Here is a 22270-nt window from a genome sequence, read left to right as displayed (position 1 = left end):
TTACTTCTCATTTGATTTAATTTAATGTCATAGTATTTGTGTAGTAGATTATTCCACTTTGGAGTATTTCCATTTCGCGAAAATTCTTAGAATCGTGGAAAAACGTATCTATTTATCTGTAAAAGAACGAGGGAATATGCTATAATCGTTTCATAACTCAAGTTGAAGCTCCATGGAGTCGATAGCAATATAACGAAGTTTTAAAAAATCAAAACATTTATTCAACTCGGTTATAACAAACGAGGAATAATCAACACGAGGTAGGAAAAATGTCATTTGGAAATTCAGACGTCTTTCTCAATTTAATAACAAAACGAAATTCTTTCTTTTGTCCCACAAAGCAAGGTAATATCGAGCATCGTTTATCACAAGCTGTACATTTCGCTCTATTTTCATTCAAGCGCCATATCTTTTGCAACAATATACGCAAAGATCACTTTCATCGTTACTTTTTTCAGGTTCCTACACTTTGATTCCTCCGTTCGTTGTTTTTTAGAACTTTTGTTTCGCGAAAAATTAAACAGTAGTTTCAAAACAAACTACGATCGTATACATGCTGTTTTTATGAAGCTTGTGCATACGAACTCTTCTTTTCAAATAAATATAGTTAGTCGCAAAAATCTATATGCTGTAAAAAAATATGGCTATTTGGCATTGATGAAGATGTTTGATAATACTATTGATTATATTGAACTCGTGCAACATTTTTCTCATGTTCTATTCGTATCACGTAGCAATATAATATAACTAGTGAAAATTGAAGATAAAAATTACAATGGAAATTTAAGGTATTACTCCGATCGTATTTCTAATCAATAATGCAGTAATGCTAATTATAACATATCAAAATTTGAAAGAAAAGTGTGACAAGCATAATTTATAATTCATAAGATCCAATAATCCTTGCCAAAATTACCTTGAAACAGTTATTTACATTTCTCCTATTCTGGGCGTAATTTTATACCTGAAGAGACCAAACAGCAGTTCTTTTTTAATAATCGCTATCGAAAAATCATAACATCGTGTATTTAAAGAAAGAAACTGATCGTTTTCAGCGATAATCACTCATACACAAGACACCAAACATAGGCGACGGACGGCCGCCAAAAATATTCTCTGGAAATGTCGATTGTCGGGAGAATCGCGTGGCGTGGCAGCTGTTTTCCTGAAAGCTCGCCTCGAAATGCGGAACAATCCCGGCTGTGCGATTCATCTTTGAAGGACGACTCTTCAGCCAAATATATATCGCTGGCGTGCTTTCGACAGTCGACGACACCTGCACGACGATTTTTTTCGTCTTTTTATTATTTTCTCCCTTTTTTTTCCCCTCTTTGTCTCTATCCGACACGACTAGCCAGGCGGATTCGCAAAGCGTAGCATCGCGTCCACCTGCCGTCATATTGCGCCCGAACAACGGTTTAAAATAATTTAGAAGCGCTGCGTGGGACGAGAAGGAGAGCAGCAGGAGGACACGCCGCGGGTGTGTCGTCGCTATTCTCGTGTTCGTCGCGTGCCGCGTGCGTGGCGTCGCGTCGACGACCAGGTTGACGAGAAAATAATGAATGTACGAGTGTACGAGGAAAAACAGAGGGTCACGTGGAAGATAGCAAATCAACCAGATCTCAACTTCCGATTTTCGATCCCGTTTCTTTGCCTTGTACGACGTAGCTTTCTAGAGCGATGGGAAGAACACGTTGATCGGCTGGAATGCGTAATCGATCGTTTTATCACCAGGAAACGTGCTCACAGTTTGTTTTTACTCGATCAGATGGAATTTTATTCGGTGTTCCCAGTTGTCTCCATGATACAAGGATGGTTTGAATAAAATGTATAAATAAAATAAACCGACAATACAATTTGCTTATTAAAGTGTTTGGAAACTCATTAGAAATTTGTATGAATATGTGTTTTATATTAAATATTTGGTTACGCTTGAAACGAATCTGAGAAGGTATAACGAGATATTTGTTGCCAGCATTGATCGTTTGGAGGATTTTATACAAGGCGTGTTCTCTACAATTAATTACAGTTTCATCGTTTCGCGACAATCCAATGTTTATCGACGATTTTAATGATACGCGATGTTTTACGTATGGAAAGGAAGGGAACGAAAGAAAACTACAACTTATGGAGAACTAACGATGTACTAAAAATTGCTGTTCAGGGGATTGCTTGATTACTTGGTCTTGCTGGAGATTTATTTTTGCGTGAACGAGTTTGCACTACGAAAAAAGATCTCGCTACGTTAACCATGCTATCTGACCTGGAAAGTATTACCTTTACGTGAGTTAACATACAATTATAAATCACACGTTTTGTACAGGCTGTTTTATTTCTAAAAATTTATGTTACGTAACATAAGATGTTCTATTCTTTGATATTGTAATTAGAAGAGATGTCGGCCACTTAATTTAGAAGACTAGTGGCGAATGCTAAAGTTAGGAAATAAAATTCATCTTCGTTTCCTGTGTATGCGATCAATTTTTCCACAGTTTACATGTTGCAGCTAGCCTGCGGATTTTTATGCATTTATGCAAAACTACGTAAAATATGCAAAATAAAATACTTGTTGTAATATTTAATAAGTAAAATAAACCGCCATTTACGTACGTTTCGTTTCTTTATTTTATATTTAGTTTATATTCGTAAAAGTATGTCATTATATAAAGGTCCCCAGTATTATTATAATATTATAATAATATGATGGAAAAGATATATGTACATACGTATATGAATTTAACCAGTTTTCCTACTGTTGAAAACGTTTTTATAGTAATTTCTACTTAACGTGGAAACTGCTTAGTATTTATAACAGGTTACGGCGATAAATTTATCTCGTATCTAGCTTGTAAAGAATAAAATAAATAAATTTAACTTGTTCTATAGTGGTACAATGTCCATCGTTTAGAGAAAAGGAAAATTAAGATTAAATTCGGTAAATAAATTCCATCATTGTTACACAAATAAAATACCGTATCCTAAATCGTGAAATATGATGCCGTATTCCACGCCGGATTTCCAGCTTAGTTTCTTGCAATTCTTTACATTTACCATGAATAAACTAGTATTAATATTTATCGTTATTATCAAACCTATTCTCACAATGACATTTTTTATTATTATTTCTTAAATAAAAATATTTGATTAAATTTATATTTCTAAAAATATTACTTTTAACTTGTGAGAGGTACGGTTATAATCATCGTACAAAGTTGTTGGAGCGCAAAATTGATAAAATATTCGTTACAAAATTTCTCGCTCGACTTTTGTCACGTTAGGTTTTCCGCCTATTAGGTGGCGATATGATCTTTTGTATATTACAATGGCAATATTGCTAAATCTTCAAAAACGGCGCATCGCGAATTTTCGAGCGATGAAGAAATTTTCGCTGAATATTATGTTTATGATACTTTGTTTGTTTGTCCAAGTGTTAATACCAGTGATTCGAAAAATGATAGTTCTTCGGAATATAGTTCCGATTCAGACGGTATGAACATCGGAGTGATAAAAAGACAGGAAACCTTAATGATCGATTCTGATGTTGAAAATGAGAATGACCACGATGCGGTGATGGAGAACGCTTCTTTGTTTCTACGGAAGGGTGGATTGACAACAACATTTCGCGAAAATTAAAAGACGTCGGCCGCAAGCGTTAATTTCAGTCCGAATTCCAACATAATGGTCAACAATATGTGATTATAAATAAACGTTGTTTTAACTGGAATGGATTCGTCGAAATAACACATAGGAGAGAAAATTAGAGAAGTACCGTGGAACAACACCACAGTCTTTTGATCGCATTCGTTCGTATTTCGGTCGCAATTAATTTTTCACTGGAATCGGAGGTAGCTTATCGGTGAGCACGGTCTCTGGATAAAATAAATTTTCTTTTATAAATCGATCTGAATTTCCCGGTAGCTGGAACGCATTCGTAAAAATCGTGTCGATTACAGACTACTTTATGGGGGATATTTATTTTATATCCGGCGGCCGATAAACACGCGTTTGCATAAATATCCGGAAAACGTTCGGTTCATACGGTGCAGTTTGTTCGATAAACAGATGTCATTTGCAATCCATATTAACCATTAAATCTGATCGTCTCGACCGTATAACAAACGTGCACACAGTGAAAGCCATCATTTTTCAGGATGCAACCGAAGCATTAGTCCCTAGCCGGATGATTAATATACTGTCCTTTCGTAGGACGCGTGCGCGAACTTCGTTTTCGAACTCGATATCTCTACATTTACGCTCAATTTAATTCTTACCGCTGCACTGGTCTAATATTTAATGACGCGCGCACATTGATGACCGAGGTGAATTATAAAATTTCTTCCTCCGCGCAATTGGCCATACGTTACAGTGGGACATTTTGTCGCGACGAATTTTTGACAATAATGTGAAATTGAATTCGTTCTACCACAAATATGTAATTGGATTAATTCTACACGACGCGACGGTAGTTTGAAAGATATATTTGCCTGCTACGCAAGTTCTGGCCGCTTATAAAATCCGTCGGTTCTGTTGTATGCTTCTTTTACGTTAACGTTTTCGGACTTGTACTGTAGAAAAGGATGTACCGTATTCGTTATAATCTCAAAATTGTTTAATCTTTTCCATCTAAATTGTTTTGAAATGCTTCAAAGTGATGAAAATTTGTTTGTACGATAGATTCGACGTTGCAACATTTTTCCGGACGCACGATCTTTAATGGACTGATAAATAATTTATCCACTGTAAACTGCAACGGCACCGTTCGTATCGACTTATGTAACAGCGTTACGTTTATTATAACATCAATAGCTTACTTATACGAACGAAGAGACGAACAGAATTTACGCAGCAACCTAATACGCCTCTATATTTAAGTATTACGACGCAGTGAAATAAAATAACGATATTCGTTGTAATATTTAGAGATCGAAACGAACCTTTACTCAAATTCTCTTTCCTCGGTCACGTTTATAAAAATCTTCAGATACCACAAGACGTTCATTTAGAATTCGCTTGGTCAGAAACGGCCAAAGTAAGTTTCTCGTGGAAACTGGATCAATTCCCGATACAGGGATAACCTCGCATTTGCAATTTTTGAAGCTTAGCTTCTCTCACTTGCATTTCTTTCGACGGGCAAAAGCTAGCTGTACGTCGATCCGCTGTCACGTCGCGTCGCTCTGTTTATCCTCTCCCTCGATATACATCCCTCTGCGGAGCTTTACATCGATCCCAGGTTCGTCGCGACTCTTTGCTGACTGAATCGGAACAAGACTAACAGCATCTCAAACAATGTATCCCGGGTGTCAGAGGTTCGAAGCCGCAGGCACAGGTTTACCCAGTGTGTCTACGGGATAGGTGTATCGATTGTCATTCAAGCGACACGCTAACCTCGGTGTTAACCGAATCGCGTCGCGTCGTTTTGATGCATCGTCTTCTATCCCCCGTGGTGCAGCTACTAAGCGTGAAACAGAAACACATTGTGTTGCTAACATGCAACGGAGGTAAGGAGATTCGAAGCTTCTCTTTTATTAAAATTTTCAGTTGGATTCAATTAGTTCGTTGTCGGATTAGCTACTTACTTTGGTCCTCATGTTGGAATTAATTGTCTGCTAATCCTTAAACGTATGGCCACTTGGACATTCACAACTCACAACTTGTATACATTTAAGACAGAGGTAAATGAATTTCTTATATAGGTAGAAAAGTTCAAAGCTAACACTTTGTTGCAGGAAATAAATCAAATGTCAGTTCTGGAATAAAGTGTGTATTCCGTACGATGACGTTCTAAATTGAACGTCTACTTTGATTAATGAGGTGTAACTGTTGTATACTCCACAGAGTATATATATGTATCTACCGTTGCAGATTATTCCCTTCTTCAACCATTCTTTCATATTACATTTCTTCCTTTTATCCGCCAACTGAAAGAACTTCGACCATTTCGTATTTATGTCTTCCTTTTTAATTAAGTAGTGTAAAAACAAAAAAAAAAAAAAAAAGGAAAAGAACGAAAAAATGACCAAAATCAGATTTGCCTGTCTTATAATATTCGGAAGGGCCGGAGGACCTATTCGCAGCACCTAACGAAGTGCAGCATCCAGGTGGAGCATCGCATACTTGTACATGTAACAAGCACGTTGAACGAGCTTAAAATCGGGAATGTATTTATTAATAATGCAAGTAGGTATGCAACGCGACAACCACGTTCCCCACGAGCAAAGAAGGAGCATACCAAGTTGCGCAAAAACAAAAAGACTGGGGATGATGGCAGAGACGATACAAGTTATCCCACGAAAAACGCTAAACGTCCTAATTAGCGAGTGAAATCGTGTATTTTCCGTGGTCATCCATAACCTTTTAACGCGATTAAACGGACCGAGTTGGCTGCAGGCTAAACAGTACGAACGAGCCCGTGTGTTGTCCGCTGCAGAACCGACACGACGCCGCGCCGCCGTGTATTTCTGTTAGTAAGGATTAAGTGTTTCCTTGGGTAGAGAAAGCTAATCATGCGAAATAGAGCGACCGCCTTGTTATTAAAGGGTGGCTGGATTAATAATACCAGATTGCGTCACGTGTCTGCCGACATCGAGCTTTTTACGTGTAGATATTACGTATATGTAGTTAAATGTAACCTGCGGCGATACACGAAACGTATTATTGGGTTGTGTATCAAATGAAAAGAATAATTTCATATTTTTAAATATAAAATATGATCGTTAAGCTACTTTTTTATACATTATTGTTAAAAAGCAGAAACTTCAAGTTAGTTAAAAAGATTTCCATTGATAAAAATGATAAGACGTATAAAAAGGACAAAGTATAAATTGCCTCTTGCTATTTTTGCAAAAGCAGCTCGAACAACATTAGATTCGATAAATTTCGTTTCATTTCCTTCGAGCTAGCCATAATCTCATATAGATGGACCATCAACTTAGGATTTTACATGGAAAAACACGGGTACCTTATATAAAATCTATTTGTACCTTCCTATTTCGCGCTGGATGCGGTTTAATATAACCGAGTTGCAATTAATTGTCCGGTTAATCCATTATCGTGGTTATAATTCAATGCGTCCGCGTGGGGCTTTTAAAGTTGGAGGATATCGTCGTCGCCCATCAGCAATAATTAGCAGGCAGCATCATTCGAATTTTCCATTAAGAGGTGCCGCGAACTCAATTTGTGAATATAGTAAATGATACGCTTTTATCTGAGGCCATCGCGATAAAGCCATTATGAATGACCCCGAGCTTGATGAAACACAGGATGGCCGGGTTATTTCTCATTAACAGGCCTGTCTCTATATTTTAATAAGCCCACTGAGAGATTTTCCACGGGCTAATCTGCTAAGGGATCGTATGCATCCACTTAGCGAGGTTTAAACGATAATTGGAAATTGTTGTCCAGCTACCTAGCGCTTGATTCACAGATCTGGCTTCGTATTAGCCTTTATCCTGAGACGCGATCCAAGGATCTAGCGCGATCTAGCGCATCTTAATAACTACCAATGCCCTCGAGTAGTTTTGATTATTCACTCCAGATTTAATGGCCCATTAAAATCGGTAGCTGGAGATTTTTTAAGTTTACTCTCTGACCAGAAACATTAGCTAGCCACTATATTTTAGTACTTATTGGAAACATATTTTTCCATATTTAAACATGTATGCTTTGGCTAAAAATGCTTATGGTTCAAATAATATTCAAAATCAAATACGTACGTATCGTGGTAATTTAATCATCCTCGTTGAAATTATCTGTTAGCTCTTTTTTAAACTCTTTTAAAGATTTATAGTTTTGAAGAACATCGCAGGACTTAATTTAACTGCTTACAATGAACGCTGTATTAATTAAGTTTACTTCTGAAATAGAATCGTATAAATAAAAATAAATTGCTAACTGATATGAAACTGACAATGTTTTCTAATAATGTAAGCAACAATATATAGCTCTTTGACTAAATCTTTTGTGAAATTATATTTTTAAAGTATTTGAGCAATTTTAGCACGAAAGTCGTTTGCATTTGTACAAAAATCTTTCATAAATTTTCCTAGAGAATTTGAAATTCTGTCATCCTTGTTCATTAGACTTTTCCCTCGATATCAAATTGGAGAAACGCATAACCGACTCTTTCCTATTTTTTTCGGCGTTCGTTAAGAAATTTTTTCTCCGCAATCCGTGTGCTTCCACCGGTTAGTGGGTCGAAAAACTTTTGCAATTATACCGCATCTCAAACATTTGCCCGAAATCGAACAAAAAGCAGCGATACTACTAACACAGACACCTGCTCTCTTTTTCCATTTTCAAACACAGAATTCCAAAAATACTGATGCTTTTTGCATACGTGCAATATTTCGAACCTTTTTGTATTTGACTAAATGTTGCATTTGAAGAATGTAGTTACATGCAGTTAAATTTCAATTTGAAAAAACGACATTTCATATGCGACAATCTGATAATTCAATCTGCACATCGTATACAGCAATAACCGAAGAATGCGGTAAACAATTAAACGAAAATTTAACGGAAGAAGCAACGCGTCTATAACACGTAAAAAAGAAATTCATTAAACGAGAAATCTGAACGAGAAGAAATCCGAAAATCCACTTTTTCCTACATATTTCGTAAGCAAGAAATAATTAAATCGTGTAACAGAGAAACAGCTCCATGCATTTTTTACCAGCGCGCTAACTAAGTAGCGACTATTTCTGCCTAAAATGACGTTGGTACTGGTGAAGCAAGTGTAAATGTATTTGTATAGGTGTAACAGGAAGCTGTATGGAAGAAAATAGCCTGCTCATTATAACGACGTTATTCTCAAGTAGGCGTATATAAACAGCTGCAGGAAAAGCAGGAAGAATAACGAGGTGTCCAACGAATATTATTTATTTAATTAACGAATATATTATGTTTGGTATAGTACACGATAGAATTTTCTACAAAATAAAGTAGAATGTAAAAATTACGAAGTACCTACGTATATAAAATTTTATTAATTAACGTGATAATCGCTTCGATAATTGCTAGATTATCTTGAGTTTGAAAATTTCAAACCTTGTTAATAAATTATTCTGAAAAATCCATTACTCAACTGAAGTATACGATAGATTCTACCTAAATTGTGTATCTAAATTGAGTGTATATATTTAATACTGATTTACGTTATAGTTATATTGTAATTTACATAAACAAAATATTTCTCGCGGTAAGTTTGTCTACAAGCGAGTGGTTGCTCGATAATTTTTGATAACGAAGCGTGTAACACGAAATATTGTTACCCAAAAGTATCGAATGTCAAACGAGCCCGGAGCTGGTAGTTTGATTGATTTTAACCAACTTGACAGAAAGGAAATGGCTAAACGAGTGTTTTCCGTTAACAAATAACATGTGTTGGCAGAAATCTGTGCCGAGTGGGAAAAAATTGATTTCTGACGGGGAAAAAACTATTTGTCAAACTAAAAATCCATCGCAAGAGCAATTGTTTCTTCGACTGATAAATGGATGACGGTATACAATGACCACTCACGTGGAAAGTTCTAAAAATCGAACTATTGATAAAATTAAATAAAAACTAGAATTTTCTGTCACGATCAAAAATATGTAAATGCTGCGTCATTTTTATCTTATAATTTCTACATATATATGTATTTTCAAATTTCTTTTAAACTTTACTTTATATAATCAGATAGTCGGATCCTCTCGTAATGCTAATGAAATTTCAAAACGTTTTGTATGGTTAATATTGCACATAATGTATTTACAAAAACATATTAAAGACATAAAGAAAAAATATGAACATGGAAGGGATTGATAAACATTTATTGTAATGTAGGCAAGGATAAATAGAATTAGATTAATGATGTTACTTGTTAGGGGATTAAGTGATCGTATTTCAAGCTAAAAACGAATACATATTTCATTCGTTATAGGCCAATACAAATTTCAGTACAGCTATTAGTTCAAAGCGAGCTGGGTAAGCATGTTTCCACAATACATTACACTTTGCAATAATTATTCATCGTTACTGGAAACGTTCATTTGCGCGCATATGCGGTCACATGATCGACGTTCAACCCCATTGAAACACTTCGACGAGTACGGTTAGCTTGTTTCCCTCGCTTTGTATTCACCACGTGTCTATCCGTCAGCGTCTCTATTTAACAAATTTCTACATGCGTAATTCGCATTATGTATATTCTGTTGTACGTATAACTTGCATCGTAAAAGGAACACCTCATTTATTAGTGTTTTCATGTAAGAATTTTCTTGCACGATTGAACTGATATGTCGTTAGCGAAACTGTGAGGATTCAAATATGTATTAAATCGTATGTAATTATGTAAATTCTATGATGATGTAAGATTTTATATGTAAATTTCAGAAATTACAATATACGGAATTGATCGTTGTCTCGATGTAAAATTGTAGAATCTGTTTATACAACAGAAGTGTGTACATAATTTGCATGCACATATGCATCATTTACAATGTTTAGGAAGATGTTTAGAGTTCGGTAAAACTCATTATTACGAAAATATATAATGAAGATTTATTACGAGCTATTCCTTTGTACCTTTGTAATTATTTATAATTCTTTGCACGGCGTTCTTTTCGCAAAAAAATTCTGATGACGGTTCTGTACAATTTGGTAAAAGAATTTTCCTTCGAAATACAATCTGATAATTAACTTTTGCATCGAAAGGTCTGTCTCTTGTCAGTTACTAGCCATTCTCTGCATGGGATAAAATTTCGCCCTTCTTTATTGAAAAACTGATCGAATCAATGCCACGATGACTACAGGCAGTTATTAAAGCCAAATTACTATGTAACGATATATTAATATTTATTTGTTCATATAGTATAATCCCCAAATATCAATATGTACGTTCAATTTTGTATTATTAAAATACCGGCATTTTTATATTTTCAGTTAAATACAAACAAATAGTTTATTTTATTTAGTTTTTTTTAAGAATTATTTGCTAAAATATACGAATGAAATATATATTATTGCGTTTTAACTTTTAAATATACGTTATATCAATTTTTCCGCCAATATTCGTTGCCACCATAGGTGTACGCTCAATTTTATGGTTAACTGTACTCGAGTATATGTTTCAACTTGCCAGATTCTTTCTACTTCTAACTGTCTTACACGTATATTATATTTCTTTTTAATCAGAAAGCGACATTAAATTGAAAAAGTCGACAAAGATATTTAAAGCTAACATAGCGTATTCTTTCTAGTTGTAAATTTAAAATGGAACGTCTCTGGAACACTGCTTTTTACGTTTAAAACTTGAACACAGCGTTGATCAGATTCTTCTTCTAGAATATTTAAGCGAACTCTAATTACGTCCGGGTAAAATATTCACGGAAAAAGAATGCAAATCCTAAGAGCATTAGCGATAGTTTTATGATTCCTCGATTTCGATGGTACTTTGTGTCGTTTATGGGCACCGTTAACAGCCTGCTTTTAGTGTTAATTATAATGGGACGGTACTTTTGGTTTTAAAATGGACTTCAGACTATTACCGTTAAAAGCAAGAACCAAGAACAGAAACTTGGATGGCTGCGTTTCTTAAGTCTATTCTATCGTTAACCTCGGTTTCTGGATAAATTAATATTACGCGTAAAAGCAGTAATCTCCAAGAAACAGTTGTAGATTTGCGTATATAAAAGTCAGTTTTACCATTACCGCCAAACCAATTTTGTGTATTAAAGCTACTTGAATGTGCAGTAGAACTCCGTTTACACGAACCTGTTCACCTTATTTCTGTTTACTATGATTTTTCGTACAGTTAATAGGAGTTCGTGTTCACGTAAAAGGATTCCTCGAAACATTTGTTCTTAAATACATGATAACGTTGCAAACTTGAACGAGAAGTGAAGCAAACGAGAGTGTGTCGAATAACGCGTGCCCCTACTGTATAGTAGTATAATAATCTTATTGTTGGATGTTAATATAAATGAATTAACGTTCGGCGGTAGTTCAGACAATTATTATTTTATTATTAAGCTGTGGAAATGTCCGTGTTCCTTATGAACTCTTAAAGAGAAACTTTTATTTGTTTAATAACGCTCCTAGGTTAAGCATAACTTTAGTTAAGATTCTGAACCTCCAAATGTAGATATAAAGCTATTAACAGGTATTTAAACGTATTCAAGTCTTTTAATCTATTTTCGGCTAAGCTTATTAAATAACGAGAATATTAAAAATAAAAAAAAAGAAACTTTCAGGACATTGCTTTAAAAAATAAACTAGTAACAAAATAAAAAACGCCATAATACAGTAAAATTTGTATATTTATTTTGATATTTGTTTGAGAAAATAATTTTATATCCATAAAATCCCTAGAAAATGACTATGACAATTGAGAATCGCGACAATGACAGAATTATAGTATCAGGCATTTATGCATTATTCCATACATATCCATTACATAAATTTCATTAACCATCAAATACCGGTATAGGTTTGCAATATGATACTATCAACCCATTGACATAGGATTTGCAATCCTTTGTGGTGCTTCATTTTGCACGATTATCACTTTCAAACGTATCTATCTTGCAACACAATTAATGAATGTGGGATTAGGATTAGGACATTTTACGAGTATCACGCGTTAGTGTAAATAATTGATTCTGAATCTTTTAACAATTGAAATTCCGTATCCATAAATACTGTCTCTATTAATTCTCATAGTGAAAACACGTGTGTACCTGACGTAGAACTGCAGCTATTGCATGTATCATTTATCATTTCTGCAGAGGATATTAAGTTTGACGTTAAATGTCAATCAGAAGTAACTGGAATTCGTAATAATTTTACAAATAGGTGGATGTTGTCAGAAATTTTACATTTGTAAAGCGTTTACTTTTTATCAGAGGAATACGAAGGATTAAGTAAAATATCCAATGATGCGGATTTAACTAAATTTGAATTGTAAATGTAAGCTGCCAGACGCCAAATATCGACTTTATTAGGATAAAATTGAAATTAAAACGATCGTAGTACGATATTTACAAATAATTTGTAATTTTTAAATATCAAATAATTATCTCAAATGGAACCGTACCAACAGGTATTAGAACTTGAAGGAACCGATTTTAAAGCATATTTCTTCGTACGAAAAAGGCAGCACATCGACCTAATAACGTTTGCTCATTTTAGCCAGCAAGTTTCGGACACTTTGACCTGTCGTTCAGTTTCACAGCTCGTTTCAAGAGTACGTGGCCACGAAATTCGGCTTTACGTGACCTGGACATAGTCGCGTCCACACACGCGATAACATTTATCTGCTCGTTACTTCTACGTTATACCATCTCGATTACTCCGAGCCAAAAAATCATTTCTTCGAATCTCTTATCGAGTTATTCGCTTAAACGTTTTGGAGAGATTTAGAATTTTATGAACTTTCCAACGGAGATTAATTAAGCATCCGGTCTTCAGATAGATCCCTTTCCCTCAAACGATGGTTTTAAAATTAACGACACGTATAATTAATAACGATGTAATTGGAAATCAAATGGATAATACTATAGACATTGGTATAATAAAAATTGGACAATGTTAGAAAAAGGCGTAGTTTCTTAGTAATGTTACTATGCATTATATTAGTAAAATGAAAATAAATAAAATGGACGCGTAATTATTATAGTTGGACGCGTGGTACGCTCTTATTAATTTCTTAAGTCTTAAGGGATGAAATCAAACAGAACGTTACATCCATGTCAGATGATACGTATATCGATCTTGAGCGATCTAGATCTCGCGGAGGTTGAGGGCTAATTGTTTGAGTTTCCTGATTCATTGTCAATCCTGTTTGCCATAAATTCTCGTCATACATTTATTATCATTGTTCCAGCTATAGGCGATACGATACTCCGTGTTTTCTTAGACGTATTACTAATTCAAACAGTCTTTAATGTAATGTAAATACAACTCCAGTCACATATTGACAAAATTTGTAATTATTTTTAACGATGTGGAAATCATAAACTATACCAATTTTATTTCTATGGAATTCATAGAAATGTACTGGTTGCTCGTGCTTTACCCAGTCGAGTGAATAAACTTCACGTTTTAATTGCTACACAGGCAATATTCAAAATTGCGATCTGCCATTACAGAAATTTCATTTAGTCGCGAGTTAATCCCAATTGAACACGTGCGACTATGGATTCGAAATACGTATGTAGTGGCAGCATTGCGAACATATGCGATGAAAGATCTGGTGCACGGAATTAGTATCCGTCGAAATTGTTACGCATTAATTAAAATATCACAATTCTATAATTATCTTAACGCGGAGAGGCTACAGCAGTGGCTATTTGAGTCTGCAATTACAGTCAGGTAGCAGTTTTGCAGCTGCGGATAAAAACAGCTGCGCGCACCCGCTCATTTGGATGAAACAAAATTACCAAAAAATTCATGCGAATGCATATTTTCGTTAAGATTAACATTAACTCCGTCGCGCGTTTAATTTTGCACGGCAGAACAAACATACTGAAAGTATCCAATGTTAATTTCGGTGTATCCTGTTTGAAATTTCAAGAGGTTTCTCGAATTTATTCTACGCTACGGTTTCATTAGCTATCGATTAATCGTTTAATTTAAGAGAAAGGTATAAACACAGACGGGAAGTTTTGCTATTAGCGTTCTTTTCAAATCTACATTTCATTTTCATAGTATGAAATCTTTGTAGTCACGTACAAGTATCGCTACGTGGTATGAAATTTAATACACTTAGACTTAATTAATTACGATGCGAACGCTATAATAAATACAACGGTGTACAAATACCTTTCGTAGACACTGTATATCAGATTTTTATCAAAAACGTCTCTATAAACATTATGTTCTTGTCGCGATGACATCACCTCGTAACAGAATAATGGGGTCACGCAAACTTAACTAAATGTACAGCAACCACGTTATACGACCGTATGATAATCTGTGCGATGCTCGCATGATGCGACATAGGTCTTCGTAAAATCAAGCACTCAGTTTGCTAGATGCTAGAAACATAGTTCGTCGGAGGCCGTGGTCGCGCGTAACGATGTGGACTTACGTGTTTATCGACGCGTTTACATGAACGCGTTTAACGCACGAACGGAGTCGACTATGTTTCGCGCGAACCATCGGCGCGGCACAGTGCGGAGTTTCGATCGATCAGACGCAAACGGATCCAGCCTTGACGAGCTCTCGACAATCTCCATATGCGTTACAGTTGGTTGCAGTTAAATCTTGTAAGGACGCGAGAATTTCCGGTTGTGTACCAGCTACTATCGCAACTACCGAAGATTAAAAATTTGTTTAAATTTAGGTAACATTTTGAAAGTAGAAGATACCTTTACGTTGACCACCAAAATTCTGGACATTGCATATGCGTAAAGTCACAGAGACAAACGTTAGTTTTATTTCATTTTCTCGTATTCTACGTAAAATCGAATGCTGTATTGCTAACTACTTATTGCTGCGTTATGCAACAATTTTCTTACACGTACGTGTACAACTGTACCACGGAAATAAACTAATCATCTCTTCGAAATCTTTGCTTCCGGCAAGTTTCTCAAAGATCGTGAGTCGTTTACGAGGTTGCTGTCCAGATCAATCGCCGCTTCAAATCGTTACGCATGTAACAGGAAGAACTTTAAAATATTACAGCAGTCCATCGTATTTACTAAATCGCTCTGTGCGGTAAGTAATTGAAAGAAATGACATTGAACAGCGACGTTAAAAAAATAAAAACACATACACGTACGTACGATCTATGGAAATAAAAAGCATTGCGAGAAGGATACTATGGGTGCTTTGACGAACGACGTTGACAGGAAGAACGCTGAACAAAAATCGATCCCTTTCCGATCGACTTGCAAAATGCGAAACAAAAACGTTTCAATTACCCGTTATAATTCGACGATATAACTTTGCCTTTAGTGATCGTAAAAGGAGATATCGCGTATTCTAAAAACGTAGCGACATAGAGGAATGTAAAATAGACGTTTATCTGCGAGGCGAGTTTATGCGTGAAATGGAAACACGCGTATACGAGATACGGGGTTTCCAACGATAACGCCAGGCATCTGTGCATGTATTTACCTATGTGTTTACACGCTAATAGGGCACGGAACTGCACAATAAACTTAGATATTAACACAGTGTTTACGCCTTTGCATAACACCGCCGTGGCATCCAGCTCGACTTAATGAAAATTTGGAACTGTATCGCCGGAGAGTTTACAATCGATTTCCGTTTATTAACTCAATTTCCGGGGGAAAATAGCGCAACGTAAAGGAAAGTTTAGGTTAATTTTATTTCATATTCGATGGTCCCTCGAAATGCTAGAAATAAAAATGTTTTGTTTCTAAAACGAGTAGTTACGATGAACGAAAACAAAAAAGGAAAACAACGATGTTTCGAGCTTAAATAAAATTTAAAACACGAACGTATTATAAATTATAGTGCTTTCCAAGTGTATAATAAAATTTATGGAGAGCAAGGTGCTTTTATCGTGTACTTGGGAACGCGTAGACCTATGGCTTTACGCCATAAACGTACCTATATTCTTACTTTTAATATACGTGTACAAAAGTAAATGTTTAAATATTGCCTATGCAGAGTGCAAAGTGCAATTCACTGGAAAAAACATCACGAGTAGATTTCCATTCGATGTAATGATTTTAAAACGTGGAACTTTCTTATAATTATTATTTAGCAATGCCCGAATAACATTCTATAGAATTCTTTCATTAAATGTACCTTTAATGGCTTTTAGTGAATTTTTAAAATAAATATTTATTATAAATTGGCATTATTATATATCACATCAGCATATCGTAACTATAAGAAATCAATTTAATCGATCGATCAAATCAGTTAACTACATACACCCTTGGACAAAAAGATAGCACATGTGTGCTATCATTAATTTCTCATAGATAGAGTCCGAATTTCCCAAGTTTGACGAATGGCATATAAACAGTACCTTGTAGTAATAAGGTATATGAGCTTGAAACTGTATCTTCGCTATTCCTCTTGTATTTATCAACAATGATTGTGAAATCCGGTCGGCGAAATGATAGCACACTTTCAAAAGTTGTAGTGTTTATTATCTACTAAATTGTACAAAAATAAAAAACCTTTTAAAATTTAATAATGTGTGGATCCTCCCTTATTCTCCACCACCTCCAGCATTCGTTTCGGCAAAGAACGATATAGTTTTCTAATATAATCCAGCGATATATTTCTCCATTCCTCTTCAAGGCACTTTTTTAACTGATTAATACTTTCAAATTGCCTATTTTCTCTATAAACGGCATTGCTTAATTTACTCCAACAGTTTTCGATTATGTTTAAATCGGGGGAGCATGCAGGCCAGTCCAAAACTGCAATATTTTCTGTTGAAAAATATTCTTTCACAACCTTAGCGGTGTGAACTGCAGCATTATCTTGCTGAAAAATAAAATCTTGTCTCGCAATATGTGTTGCGTACTTTGCAATTTGATTTTGTATCAAATTACGATAGGTTATAGCATTCATCTTGCTGCGAATTGATATTAAATCAGTCTTTCCGTTATACCCAATACCTGCCCAAAGCATAATGCTACCTCCACCCATTTGACGCCGTATTTGTGACAATTTTTTTTTTCTTACATCATGATAGTAAAAATTGAATCCATCTGGGCCATCTAAATTAAATCTTTTTTTATCTGTAAATATAACTTTCCTCCACTTCTTGTTCCACCGTATATGTTCTTTTGCAAAATATAATCGATGCTCCTTGTGAATCTGCTTTAGAGCTGGTCTTCGTTTTAATTTCATCCGCTTTATGTGCGCGGATTGTTGTAGTACACGTCTGACATTCCGAGGATTAGTTTTTACGCCAACTTTTTCTGCAATTTCACGTGACGTGAGAAGCGAATTTGACGCGGCACGTAAAATTGCACGTTTTTCACGAGTACTAATCGCGGAAGGTCTCCCACTGCTTTTTTTTGTTCCATAATTATTTACATCTTTCAGTAAATTATAAATGACTTTCCGACTTCTACTGAGAACTTTTGCAATTTTAGAAATAGTAAAGTTTTCTTTCTTTAATTTCAAAACTGTTTGAATCTCTTCACTATTTAGCTGTTTTCCACGTCCCATTGTTTGAATCGAAATTTGTAAGGTTTCTAATGAAATTCTTCTACTTTTCACTACGTCTACACCACTCAGAATACACAGAAATACTAAGGAATGGAAACAAAATGCTTGGTGTGCTATCATTTCGCCGACCGGATTTCACAATCATTGTTGATAAATACAAGAGGAATAGCGAAGATACAGTTTCAAGCTCATATACCTTATTACTACAAGGTACTGTTTATATGCCATTCGTCAAACTTGGGAAATTCGGACTCTATCTATGAGAAATTAATGATAGCACACATGTGCTATCTTTTTGTCCAAGGGTGTACATATAAGAAATATATTTGACGTCAATCTGATGGTGTACCAAACATCATACTTGTGCTTCTCATTCATCTTTAGAGAACTCAACTTTCTCTTTTTAATCCATTAATCAGAAAAGACGAGACAAGCTGTCGTTTGGATCGTCGATCTGTTCGACGTAACAACGTCTTTATTTAAGGACACTTGCCTTTTTCTTTTTCATTTCGTTTTCGTTAAATTACTATGATCGTACTAGTATTTTCAAGGACTAAAGCCGATCTAAAATAACTAGAATTAATACGTCTTCGTTAATTTCCAATTCCGCGATTATACCAGTTTCTAGCCAGAGAATGATCCGATTAACGAGTTAAACCATGCCTTTGGACAAGGAATTCCATTCTAAAAAATATCATCGGGTTTCGTCTCGAGTTATAAATGACAAATGGCACACGAAGCAGATTTCCACGAGGGAACGAATCAGAATAAAGCGCGACAGTATCCTTCCTGTTCGCCGCAGCAAATATATACGTCTCTAATAATAAAAGGTAGACGGCGCAGCTTTTTTAGCGGATTGTCCCCGGCGATAATCCTTTAATCTCCGCTGCACTCGTCCATTTACTCTCGTGGCGCGGCGTTTTCTTTTAAAAGCCGTGGAAGCTCGCCAACAAAAAGGAGCCGCGATGGGGAAAAGCTCCAAATGACTCGCACCGTCTATCGCCTATAGAACTTAACAACGCGTTCAAATCAGGGCGGACTGACTATCAAAGCGTTTGGCGATAAAACTTTCTCCTTGGATCGTGAAACAACGCAACTCTGACCAAAGCTTTACGTTTCCGTCGCAATTATACACAAAGAGAGAGAGAGAGAGAGAGAGAAACGTAAAGGCTGGCACGATACAACCTTGCGGAGAACAGAATCGTATAATCGTCCAGGCCATTACTATTCATTAGGATTTTTCCAGCTATGTGTCTTCCTTAAGTTTTGTTTTTCTCCTTGCCGCAAGCCACGGCATTACTAAGTGAGCACGGATTTATCACGCCCTCGTACTTTATTAAATTCGTAGCGAGTGCCTGGCCACCCCTGCTGTGTCACGCTCATCCCTCCTTCTTGTCGAGACTTCACCACAGATAAATTCCTTTTTCCTAATTTATTCCAATATGAACGAGGATATTCCACGACTCTGGAATCATTAAGCGACGTTTGAAAGTAAATGTTGCTTTATGATTCTCTATCATAGCTGCGGAGAAGGATAGCTCTGAATTTAGACGTTCAACGATTAATTCGTTTCAACCAGCCGGGTTAAGTAAAGTTGATTTTTGTAACCATTGCTTGCAGAGAAAACCGGTAAGTTTTCCCTCGAAAATGGTGAAGCGGTGAATTCGTTTTCAGAATTTTTGCACGAGTTTAAAATATTTCGTGGAATTCGGACTGGAAACACTGGTGAGGCCACTGACGAAGAAATATTTTGCATTATGATAAATATCGTTTGTGTAAACGGTTCTACGATGAAACACGCGGTTTTAAAAACTTTCCGTTTAAACAGAGATACGTTCGAGTTTAAAAGAATAAGCACGATGGAACACAAAATTAGTAAAATAGGCAAACATGGTATAATTAATTATTCGAGTACGATCAAGATTATTTCTGTTCTTTCTATTTAAATAGAGAAGCAAAATGAGTGGATTCAATGGAAAGGATAACTCGAAGTACAAATTATACTTCGTTAGAATTATAAATCTTGTCCTTTGAAACAAGTTTGAATAATTTACTACATCAAATTGAATTGAAGTGAAAGGGGATGCCTGTATAACATAGTAGAGATTCGTTGGATACTATTTCGCTCATTATTTTCGCCAGTATTAATATTTCTGTAAGCAGAACTACAATGCAGCACAGCTACTTACCAAATGTAAAATATTTTGTTTCCTTGTGCGAAAAAAAATCGCTTCCTCTTTACTAATACTAAAGAATTACTATAATACGTCAGTGCTTAGACCGCTATACGAAAGCTACTATTTTTACGTTAACGAATAAAGTTACGTTTCCGTGTTGCGAGTCATCCAAAAAGGAACGGATAAATAAATTCCAAACTGTTGTAACTAAACAAAATAATTAATATTATATTATCAACTTTAATATTTTAGTTGCTAATTGTAATAACATAATCGAATGAAAAAATTCTATTTTATTTTCCTCGATGCGATGATCGATCTTTCCCGAATTAGAAAAAAAGAAAGATTAGCGAGATCGACCTCAAAAAGAGCGGGTATCTGTTAAAAAAACTGGTTCGATCGATCTGAGCTCGTGGCACCGATGAAGTAGGTCGATCAACCGGCAAAGATCAATCAAGGGAACAAAGACGAGAAGGTGGAAGAAGAGCAAGAAGAAAAGTAAAAGAGAACGAAAGAAGAAAGGAGGGAAGGAAGGAAGGAAGGAAGGAAGGAAAGGGAGAAGGAAGGCAGGGGGTACCCGCTTGTCGGATCAGCAACTCGACCGGTTCAATTAACCATCAAGGCAGAGTCCAAGAGTCCTGATTTAGGGGGATGAGGCGAAAGGGATGGAAGACAGGATGGGGAGTGACAAATCGACCAATCAGTCGCGATGATGAAGTCCTCCGTCTTATTCGTTCCTCCTTAAAAGTCCCTTTGCGATTCCATTCACCGCGTAGCTCGGTCTGTTCCAGACGGTTAGCGAAATCTTCGGAAGTTTTCAGAACAATCACCCTCAAAAATCATTCGCTCGATTAGCCTGACTTGGAATTGCCGCAAAAACTATCCTACGGTTTATCACTGAGTACTTTCGGCCGGAGGAAAATCTAAGGTGAAAGTAAGCGAAAGAAACTTGGCTGCGCTTCTCGCTTATTTTATTTGTGCTGCCTGGTTCGAGGAACGAGAAATACGTGTGGTAAATTTCAGTAATTTGCGATAATCGGTTTTCCATATGCGCAGATAGTTAAAAGTAGGTTATGCGTATAAAACTAACTTCCGAACATCCTTCTTTTTACGTCGTTCAATTTTGCCGTCTGATACGTTTTATTATATTTCATGGAATTTTATTTCGTTTCTACCTGTTTTAAAATTATATCTCGTATCTTTCCAATTAATTCTTACACGAGAAATCATCTTTCTTTTTTATGTGCTGCTATGATCGCGTACGATCCAGAGCACTTGGTTTTCGTGATTCAAACTTTATCCAGTGTACATTAATCCATCTTCCTTTGACGACAAATCCGCGAATACACGGACGATGACATCGCGCTGGTTTGTCGATTGTGTTTAAGTACGAGATGGAAACGAAACGATAAAATCGAGATCGTAAAATGGAAACGAGCAGAGTTTGCGAGACAACTCGTAGAAACGAAGAGAGTTAACGATGGTGGTACGATCGTCCATAATAGCCGCATGCCGCACGAATAACGGAACGAGATTAAAATTTAAACAGTGGAATAAGAACAGTTGCGGCATATTTTATAGAGAAATTCGTAGGAAAGCAACGGATAAGGAAGGACAGAGAAAAAAGTGGAGAAAAGGTAGCAGATATGGCTCCTTATTTTATCGCCAGCGAGTTACATCGCGACATAAATCATATTCGGTAGGTCGAGACACTCTGGCCTGGCCACTCCTGCAGGAAACGATTCCCCAACCTCTGCGCGCTTTATCACGATGTGGATTCCGGCTTCGACTTTTTACTCTGTACCAACTGACTACCTTCCTGGTCGTTTTTATTGCTTGAACCGCCGCAAACTTTACCACGACGCGACGCGCGATAAGTTTGACGCTGAGGAAAACGTACAAAATCAACGTAACAAAGCGACGTCTGCTCGATGGTCGTATTCTTCGG

The sequence above is a fragment of the Bombus pascuorum genome, chromosome 12, assembly GCF_905332965.1.
Source record: "Bombus pascuorum chromosome 12, iyBomPasc1.1, whole genome shotgun sequence".
NCBI lineage: Eukaryota > Metazoa > Arthropoda > Insecta > Hymenoptera > Apidae > Bombus > Bombus pascuorum.
Note: the sequence above shows the minus strand (reverse complement) of the source record.